A 9,038-nucleotide genomic window follows, 5' to 3' on the forward strand; every position below is an offset into this window, starting at 1 on the left:
CTGATGGCTGGCAATGCTGCACATGTTTCCACAAGGGTTGCAGCATGTCGATTTTTCGTCTTTCGTAGCCGAGCGACGAGTTACGAATTACGAAAATTCGGGTTCTAGAATAAGGGGGTTAGTTAATTAATAATTACTAGAGTGCCAGTTACTGTCGAAATTCGACAGTTTTTCTAGTTTTAGAAGCCTTGGAGAGGTTTTCTAACTTAACACGTAGCAAAACTTATACGGTACAAATTAACTAACCGGAAAATCTTCTGTTGGTCTTTGGAGGACCTCGGCAGGACTTGGAATGGACCCGATACATTCAAGTTTATCGATAAATTTCAATGATTTGATACATATCGATAGTTCGATGAATTTCAAGAACACTAAAATTCGATAACTCAACAAAATTCGTTAACTCGACCAATTTCGATAAATGTGAAATTCGATGGCTCGATAAATTTCGATAACTCAAAAATGTAAAAACTTTGGATACCTTTATAAATTTTTACTTATTACATCTCCACATTTTTCGAAAGCTATCGAAAAATTTTTTATCTCATTACACTCTGTTAGCACGATAAAATTCGATAAGCAGTGATAAATCGATAAGCTTATATAATCCTGAAATTTTGATTAATCGATATATATTGAAAATTCCATAAACTTCGCTTCGTTGAACCAACCAATTTCAGTAGATCAATAATTATCGATAACTCTGTAAGTTGAAAGAACTCCATGCATTACGTCATCTCGATATATTTCGTTAAGTCTATAAATAATGATCATTCAATAAATATCGATAACTTGATACATTTCTTTAACTTGACAAATGTCGTTAATCCCACATGTTTTTATAGCGTAGTAACCTTTATGGCTGATTTTATTTCGATTCCTATCGGAAAATTTCAGCTCTGTTAACCTAATTCTTATGTATTTCTCATTGTCTCCATTTTCGCCTTTATCTCAATTTTCGAATTTATCTTCACTTTTGCCTTTTTTTGTCTTCATCGTTATCACTTGTTTCTTCATCTTCATATTTATCTTTATTTCAAAGTTTAATTTCAAATACGAAGTAAAACCAAATGCGAAACCACTTAAATTGAATAGGTTGCAAAAACAACCATACACAAATATGGAAATTTTTAAACGACGATTTTCAACCAATTTCGAAACTATAAAAACTCTCCTCATCTACAGAAAATTACTTTTCCAACGGTGTTTTTGGATTTGAAATCGGTAACTTTACCTTGGTCTTCATCTTTGGTTTTATCTTTCACATCTTTGCTTATATCCTCTTCTTTTTCTTCTCACGTAGATGAGATGAGGTGCGATGACGTGATAAGATGTGACGTGATTTTATGTGATGTGATAGGATGTCATATCCTGTGATGTCATGTCATATGATGTCATACCATACGATGTCATATCATGTGATGTCAAGTCATGTGATGTCATGCCATATAATGTGATGTCACGTGATATCGTGTGATGTGATATCATATTATGTGATGTAATATAATGTGATGTCTCATCATATCATGTGATACAAAGTGATTTGATGTCATGTTATGTGATCGCATTCCATGTTCCGATTATTAAATCGGTAACCCTGTCGATAACTGTTGCAATAAAAATACCGATAACAATATCCATAAACATATAGAAAAATACAACGATTACAAAATCGATTTATTCATCAATATATAACAATCATCAGTATCATATCGATAACAATATAAATGAATAAAAAGATAACAAAATCAATTATTTAATCGATTATTATACCGATAACAATATCCATTATTGTATCGATAACAATATCGATTATTATATTGGTTATTATATAGATTACAATAGCGGTTATTTAATCAATAACAGTATCGATAACAATATCGATTATTTTATCGATAGCAATATCGAGTTTTATATCGATAACAATATCGATCTACATCCTCATCCTTTTCTTCATATTTATCTTTATTTTTGCATATTCCTCTTCACCTTTACCTTAAAGTGTTTAAATTTACTTTGATCTTCGTTTTGGCCTGTACCTCTAGGCATCTTTGTTTTTGTTTTTATTCTCAAACCGCTAAACCGCTGAGAACTACTTCCATGTGCATTATTCCCATTGAATTTGGCAATTTACTCCCAACCAACCAACTGCCGCTAAAGAAGTTTCACTTCATAAATTCAAGAAATGTTCTTACCCTTTCAGTTACCCTAATTCTTATGTATCTGTCATTGTCTTCATTTTCGTCTTTATCTTCACTTTTGCCTTCTTTTTTTTTTACTTGGTCGTTATCATTTATTTCTTCGTCTTCATATTTATCTTCATTTCAAAGCTTAATTTCAAATGTGTAGTGAAACAACAGGCGAAACATGTCAAATTGAACATATTGCAGCAACATGTATACACAATTCGAAAATGTTTAAACGACGGTTTTGGCCGTAATTTTCAATCAATCGTAAAACCATAAAAACTCTGCTCATCTACGGAAAAATGCCTTTCCAACGGTGTTCTTGGTTTTGAAATCGGTTCGGTAGAATCGCCAAACGAACGGAGACAAAATTTATGTTAGCGTATTAATATATAGATTATATTACTTCAGTGTATTTTAGAAATACGAAACGAAAGCAATTTTAATTTTGTGGCACTTTCATCTTCTTTTCGACACTTTGTTTGAATACCATTAGGCACATTTGGAAATTTTTAAATTCCATCCCTGGTCTGAACCTAGTCGTATGAGAGTTTACAGAATTAGCATCGCAAGCGTAGCTGCGCAATGCAGCCGGGCGCCCAATTAAATATACATACATACATAAGTACATATTTTTATTTTCTACTACGACTATACTAAACGTTAAATGTGCGATACGCTGCGATTGTGTGCTTAGTGGTCGTTAGCTAATAGCTGCGCGCTCTGCCCATGTACGCATTCGTAGTCGCAAAACATTCGTATCATTTGATGCATTTGTCTACAAAGTCCGGCAAATTTGTTAGGAAAATATGGAGATAGACTTCCTTGTTCATTATTCCTTTAGCAATAACCAACAGCACCAAATGCCAGCAAGTAAAACACCCCAAGCCATTAAGCTGCAACTGAAATTTTGTAAAAGTCACGAGTATTGGAGCTTTTGGACTGAAAAGGGGTAATATGGTCCGATAGAACGAAAATTAATTGTTTCCAGAGCGATAGAAAGGAATATTTTTGGGAAAGACCTAATCAACATCTTCAAAAACACCATGTCAAGAAAAATGTCTAACATGGTGATAGCAGCTTAATAGTGTGGGAGTGTTTTACTTGGTGGCATTTGGTACCGTTAGTTAATATTGAGGGAATAATGAACAAGGAAGTCTATATCCGTATTCTCCAAACAAATTTGCCGGACCTTTTAGACAAAAGCGCATACCCTGAGGAAGAAGTTGTTTGCCAGCGGGACGTAATGCAGTGGCCAGCACAAAGTCCACACCTCAACGCCATCGAAAAATTGAGCGCTGTGGTCAAGGAGGATTAGCATAGCACAAGCGAGCTCCGAATAACATGGAAGAGCTTTGGAGGCGAGTAAATTTGTAATGGGGTAATATTCCAAACGAAATCATAGAAAACTCAGTAGAAAGCATTTTCAGATGTATGAAAGTCGCTATCAAAAAGCAAGGAGTCTCCACAATCCTCTTGGTATCAACTTCCTAAAATCTCAAAACTGAAAAGTTCAAAACTGAGTGAATAGAGTGGCCTTGCGTTTTTGCTGTGAATGGCTTGTTTCTTTTTTAAGTTTACTCCACTATTACGAATTTTCATACGATAGACGATAAACGCTTGCAAGCGTATCGTATGAAATCGTATGAAAGTTCTCGATAGGGATTCAACATCGCTCATAAAAACATCGATTTTCAAACATCGATGTTATTAAAAAGCAAATCATCGATGTCAAAAATGTCGATGTTTATGAACGATACATCGATTTTTTTAATAAATTATTGGTACTTTTAGTTTTTAGTATAATAACCAAGATACATTTATAACATACATTAAATTTATTTGTCACAGGCCAAAAACAAGTTAGCATTTTTAATAATAGAATTCAAAAACAACAATTTTGATAGGCTGTTGCCCAGTAAGCGGTTTCTCTGTTGGATAATTGTTGCCCCAGTCTCTGAGAACAACCGTTCACTTGGTACTGAGGTTGTCACCACGGTTGCCACATTTGGCCAGACTAAAAAAGTTGGATTAAATTTGATAAATTGTACTGTGGTTGTGTGTAGCGTGACAACACTACCAGAAATAAGTGCATTGATCAGGCAACCCAGCGCTTAGGAAAAACAACTAACCACATATTTAAGAAAAGTATCGCTGGGAAGTATACGCGTTAATTTATCGCAGTATGGATCACGCGAGAATGCTACATGTTCAATATTTATCGTGTCAGTATTTACATGTTTCTGTGTTGAGAGATTTAAAGTCCAATAGATGAAGCCTGCAAATCTAGTCTAAATTTAATGTTATTTTATTGAAAATTATCTACACTTTTTTTTATATATATGGTAATACCACACCTAATTTGTTCGAAATGCAACGCAAATTGCCGGGCCGCGAATCGATATCATGAAATATGCCACACGCAGGGACCGTAACAGCTACAACTTTTATTAAAAAAATCGCTCTTTAACTATTATTTTTTGACTTTTATTTAATTACTCTTTAAATAACCGTTATTTCTGACTTTTATTTTATAAATCGAAAATAACGATTATTTTTGATTTTTATATAAATAATCTGCAAATCGGCCGCTGTGGTGTAGTGGTAAGCAGTCCGCGCTTTCACTCATCAGCGCCAGGGTTCAAGCCCTGGTCAAAGCAACATCGCAAAAAATATAGAAAAAGGGTTTTTCTTAACAGCGGTCGTCCCTCGGCAGGCAATGGCAAACCTCCGAGTGCATTTCTGCCATGAAAAACAGCTTCTCATAAAAATACAATCGCCGTTCGGAGTCGGCGTAAAACTGTAGATCCCTCCGCTTTGTGTGACAACATCAAGGCGCACGCCACAAGTCGGAGGAGAAGCTCGGCCAAACACTAACATATGTGTAAGCGCCAATCTATTATTATTATTATTAATCTGCAAATGACAGTTATTTTTGATTTTTAAATTATATGTCTTAGTTTTATTTTTTAAATCATACTTATGAAAGTCATTTCAATAAGTTGAAGTAAACTTTTGTTTCCCAACACCTTTTTAGCTGCGAAAAATGTTAATGACTTTTACACGAATGATTTTTAAAATAAAAGTCGGTTACTGATTTATATTGATGACTTTTAAAAGTAAAAGTCACTGACTGATTTTTATTGATGACTTGTATAAATAAAAATCTTCAATAACTTATATCTAACACATACAATATAAAAATCAAAAATAATGGTTATTTTGGATTTATAATAAAAAAATCAAAAATAATTGTTCTTTTTTTTCATTTTGCATAAAAATTGCAAATAAAAATTTATGTTCAAATTTGAGTCTCGGTGAAAAAAGAAATCGATTGGTATGTATCACTTAGTTGTAGAAAATTTCTTCATAGTGAATTTTTCTATGACAGTTTTCATCAATAACTGTTATGTTCGGTCCCTGGCCACACGTTCAATACTTATCCATATATAGAGGAAATGAAAATAAAATTAGTTTAAAAAACTAAAACCTCGCTATTATAATTTCCATTCGTACTGTCATCAGGTATGTAACATGAGAATAGAAATCGTTGCGTCTTTTAGACGCATCAATATTACATAGTTACATCCCGAGCTAATAAAAGGGAGGTAATAATAACTGTTATGTTCGGTCCCTGGCCACACGTTCTATACTTATCCATATATAGAGGAGAAAAAAAGATGTTCGAACAGCAGTTTGTGCGATGTATTTGAGCTCTTTAGCGCTTCGATATATGCATTTATGTCGGTTTTTTTAAAAAAAATAAAAATTTCTGAGGCTAAGCTCCCGTTCAAAAGACAAGAGCTTAAAGCACGTTTTTATGAAAAGTGTATTTTTACACGCGTGCGTTGCAAAAATAGTTATGTGTTTTTTTGTTTCACAAATTTTTGTTTTATTCTTCTTTATTTGTACGAATACACAGATTTAATAAAAATGTATTTATATACGTATATAAATGTATTATAAAAGGCCTTCAGCGCCAGAGTAGCTTAACTGACATTTCAAAAAAAGTTTAGGTGCACCTTAAAATGCATTACCAGAATCGAAACGATAATAGCCCGAGGCACCCCTTATGTAGCATCACGTAGGTGCAAGGAAATTATAAGTAAAAGGCCGAATTTATTTTTTATATAACCTTTTTTCCCATATCGTTGCTACCATGTCAAACTATCGAATGTGAAAATGGGTACTTTTCAGGAGAGCAAAGAAACTGTTATAAAAAAGTTCTTGTCATTAGGAAAAAATGTGGGATTCGACACTTTCTAAAGCCAGTATCCGCTGCTTCTAAGAAGACACGAAGTTTGAAGATTTGCCAATTTGCGTATCATTCTAAATGCATGCGCAAGGTATCCTAATTTAAAAAGCATTTTCGCACATGATATAGGGATGCAAACGATGCATCGATGTTTTTGAAACATAGATAATATCGGTTCAATTTTCGATGTTTGTAATCGATGTTTACCATTTACTAACATCGCGAAATTGAGGATACATCGATGGAAGTTCTACCGATGTTTTAAACATCGACTTTAAGAAGACTCTCCGACTTTTTTTCGGTACCTTAACTTATTATTCATTTAGATTTTTTTTTGTTATTTATGGCCTTATAACAATTATATTCAACAATTTTATTGAGCTTGAGGCCGTTTTTTATGAAAAATGTTGTGTTAAAGCAACAATAATTTACAAAGGTAAGAAGTTATAGCTGCTATTTCGGAGATCACCACATCTCCTCAGTGACCGCGGTTGAAGAAGTCTGATTAGTAGATGTGGTGATCTCCCAAATAGCAGCTATAACTTCTTATCTTTGTAAATTATTGTTGCTTTTCCACAACATTTTTCATAAAAAACGGCCCCAAGCTCAATAAAATTGCTGGATTCATTCTGAATTCTAGTAACCTAGCCGTCAAAACAGAACCAAACACCCCTTAGAATTTCAGCAAGATCAGGCCTAGAATCTTTAGGCCCGAACGACCTTACGATGGTATGTATTTTGATTCTAATGATAGAAAGGGTATAGAAAGGATAATAAAATACAGGAAAATACATTCATAATTATTAAAGTATTCAATATTGCTTTAAATTTAACTATAAATTAACAAATTGCAAAACATCGGAAACCATCGATATATCGATGTTTCTCTGGCGATGTATTTTAGCCTCGATGTTACTACTCAAAATTTGCATCCCTAACACGATAGCGACGATATTACTAAATTTTTTTGGAGAGAGGCTCCTCTGGTTTTCATGGCCTCATATGTAAAATGAATTTGTTTAGTTTTCTTTTAATAAAACAATTTATTGTACCCATATCTTATTTATGGCAAATATGTAAACGAGGTCTGTTTTTACAGTTCATTGTATAATAAAATGTTGTTTTTTACTTGGTAACTTTTTTGGTAAATTCTGGTCAGAAAATTGTTTGTCGTGTGGCAACCGTGGTTGCCACAATTGACAAGTACATCATAGCTATTTTGTATAGGCACGGAAACAGTGTACGCATGTCATTGCATATTTCTATAGAATCGCTTTTGATAGGTGAAACCGGTGACGACAAAAACATATTAAATTCTGAGTCAACTTTGGTTTTGTCATTTTCGCTGGTCCTGCTTTTTAAGTTTTTATGTGATAATTGTTTGTGGTAACTCCATATGTCACGTTCCAAACTATCGTCCTTTTCAAATTCGTCAGTGGACTCATTTCTCGTAACCGTATTTTACATGCTCATCACGTAATTGTTTATATAAGTGAATATTTTAGCTTTGGCAGTCGGATCTCTGAAATGAAGCATCTTAAATCGCAGATCCAGTGCGGTTGTAATTGCCAAGGATGAGCATTGCTCAAGTTTATCGAATCGCTTTATAACCTGTTTTTCAATTTCAGACTTCAGAGCAATGGTGCTACCAAATATTGGCGACAAGTTTGCCAGTATCTCTCGCAAACAGTTTACAAGTAGAATTACTTTACATACAGTGACAAAGATTTGTCCGGATATTTCTGTAGTCTAACTTTCGAAAGGCTTCAAAAGTTGCAAAATTTCGCGCAGGCATCCCACTTCGCTAGATGTTATCATCGATGGAGAATCTGGGCGGCATAACAGTATTGCGCTAGTTGTTCAGACGTCAAATATTACTCACTGGCGATTACGCTACGTTTTATGTATTTAACAATTTCGCGTACTTTGCTTATAATCAGGGATGAATCTTTGGCATTATCTAGTGAATTTATGACCACTAAATTTACTGTGTGTGAGAAGCATGGCATTATTCTTTTAGCACCAAATATTTCTCTATTTACTTTCATAACTGTGCTGTCATTGTCAGTTACTATAGCATTTACTTTATCGGTAGAAATGCACCATTCATCAAAGATCTCTGTAAGCCTTCTTTTAACATATTCCCCGGTATGCCTTTCAAATAATTCAAAAACCCCTAGAGTTCCGCTCGTAAGTTTACATTTGTCTAAAAAGTGAATGGTAATTGCGATAAACGGTTTGTTCTGCATTGTCTCTGTCCATATGTCGTAAGTGGCATAGTAATATTCAGCTTCTTTTTCGTAGCTTTTAAAAGCTGTTGACATTGCTTCATATTTTTCATCTATCCGTTTTTTGAAGGTTTCTCTAGAAGGGATTTTATATAAGGGCTGCGTTAATCCTTTTCCTTCTAGAACTGAAAATGGCTTATGGTCTAGGACGATGAATTGCAAGATCGCCTCGGTGATTTTTTTATGTTTTGTACCTTCAGTAGTTGTACTTCTTTTAATATTACCAAACAATTCGTCGAGGTTTTGCTGTTGTGGAGGTTTATTTTTAATAACAACGTTTTTGGAAGAGGTAGGTTGGTCTTGAACCCC

Source organism: Rhagoletis pomonella, unplaced genomic scaffold, assembly GCF_013731165.1.
Source record: "Rhagoletis pomonella isolate Grant_MI unplaced genomic scaffold, Rhpom_1.0 Rhpom_scaffold_00017, whole genome shotgun sequence".
NCBI lineage: Eukaryota > Metazoa > Arthropoda > Insecta > Diptera > Tephritidae > Rhagoletis > Rhagoletis pomonella.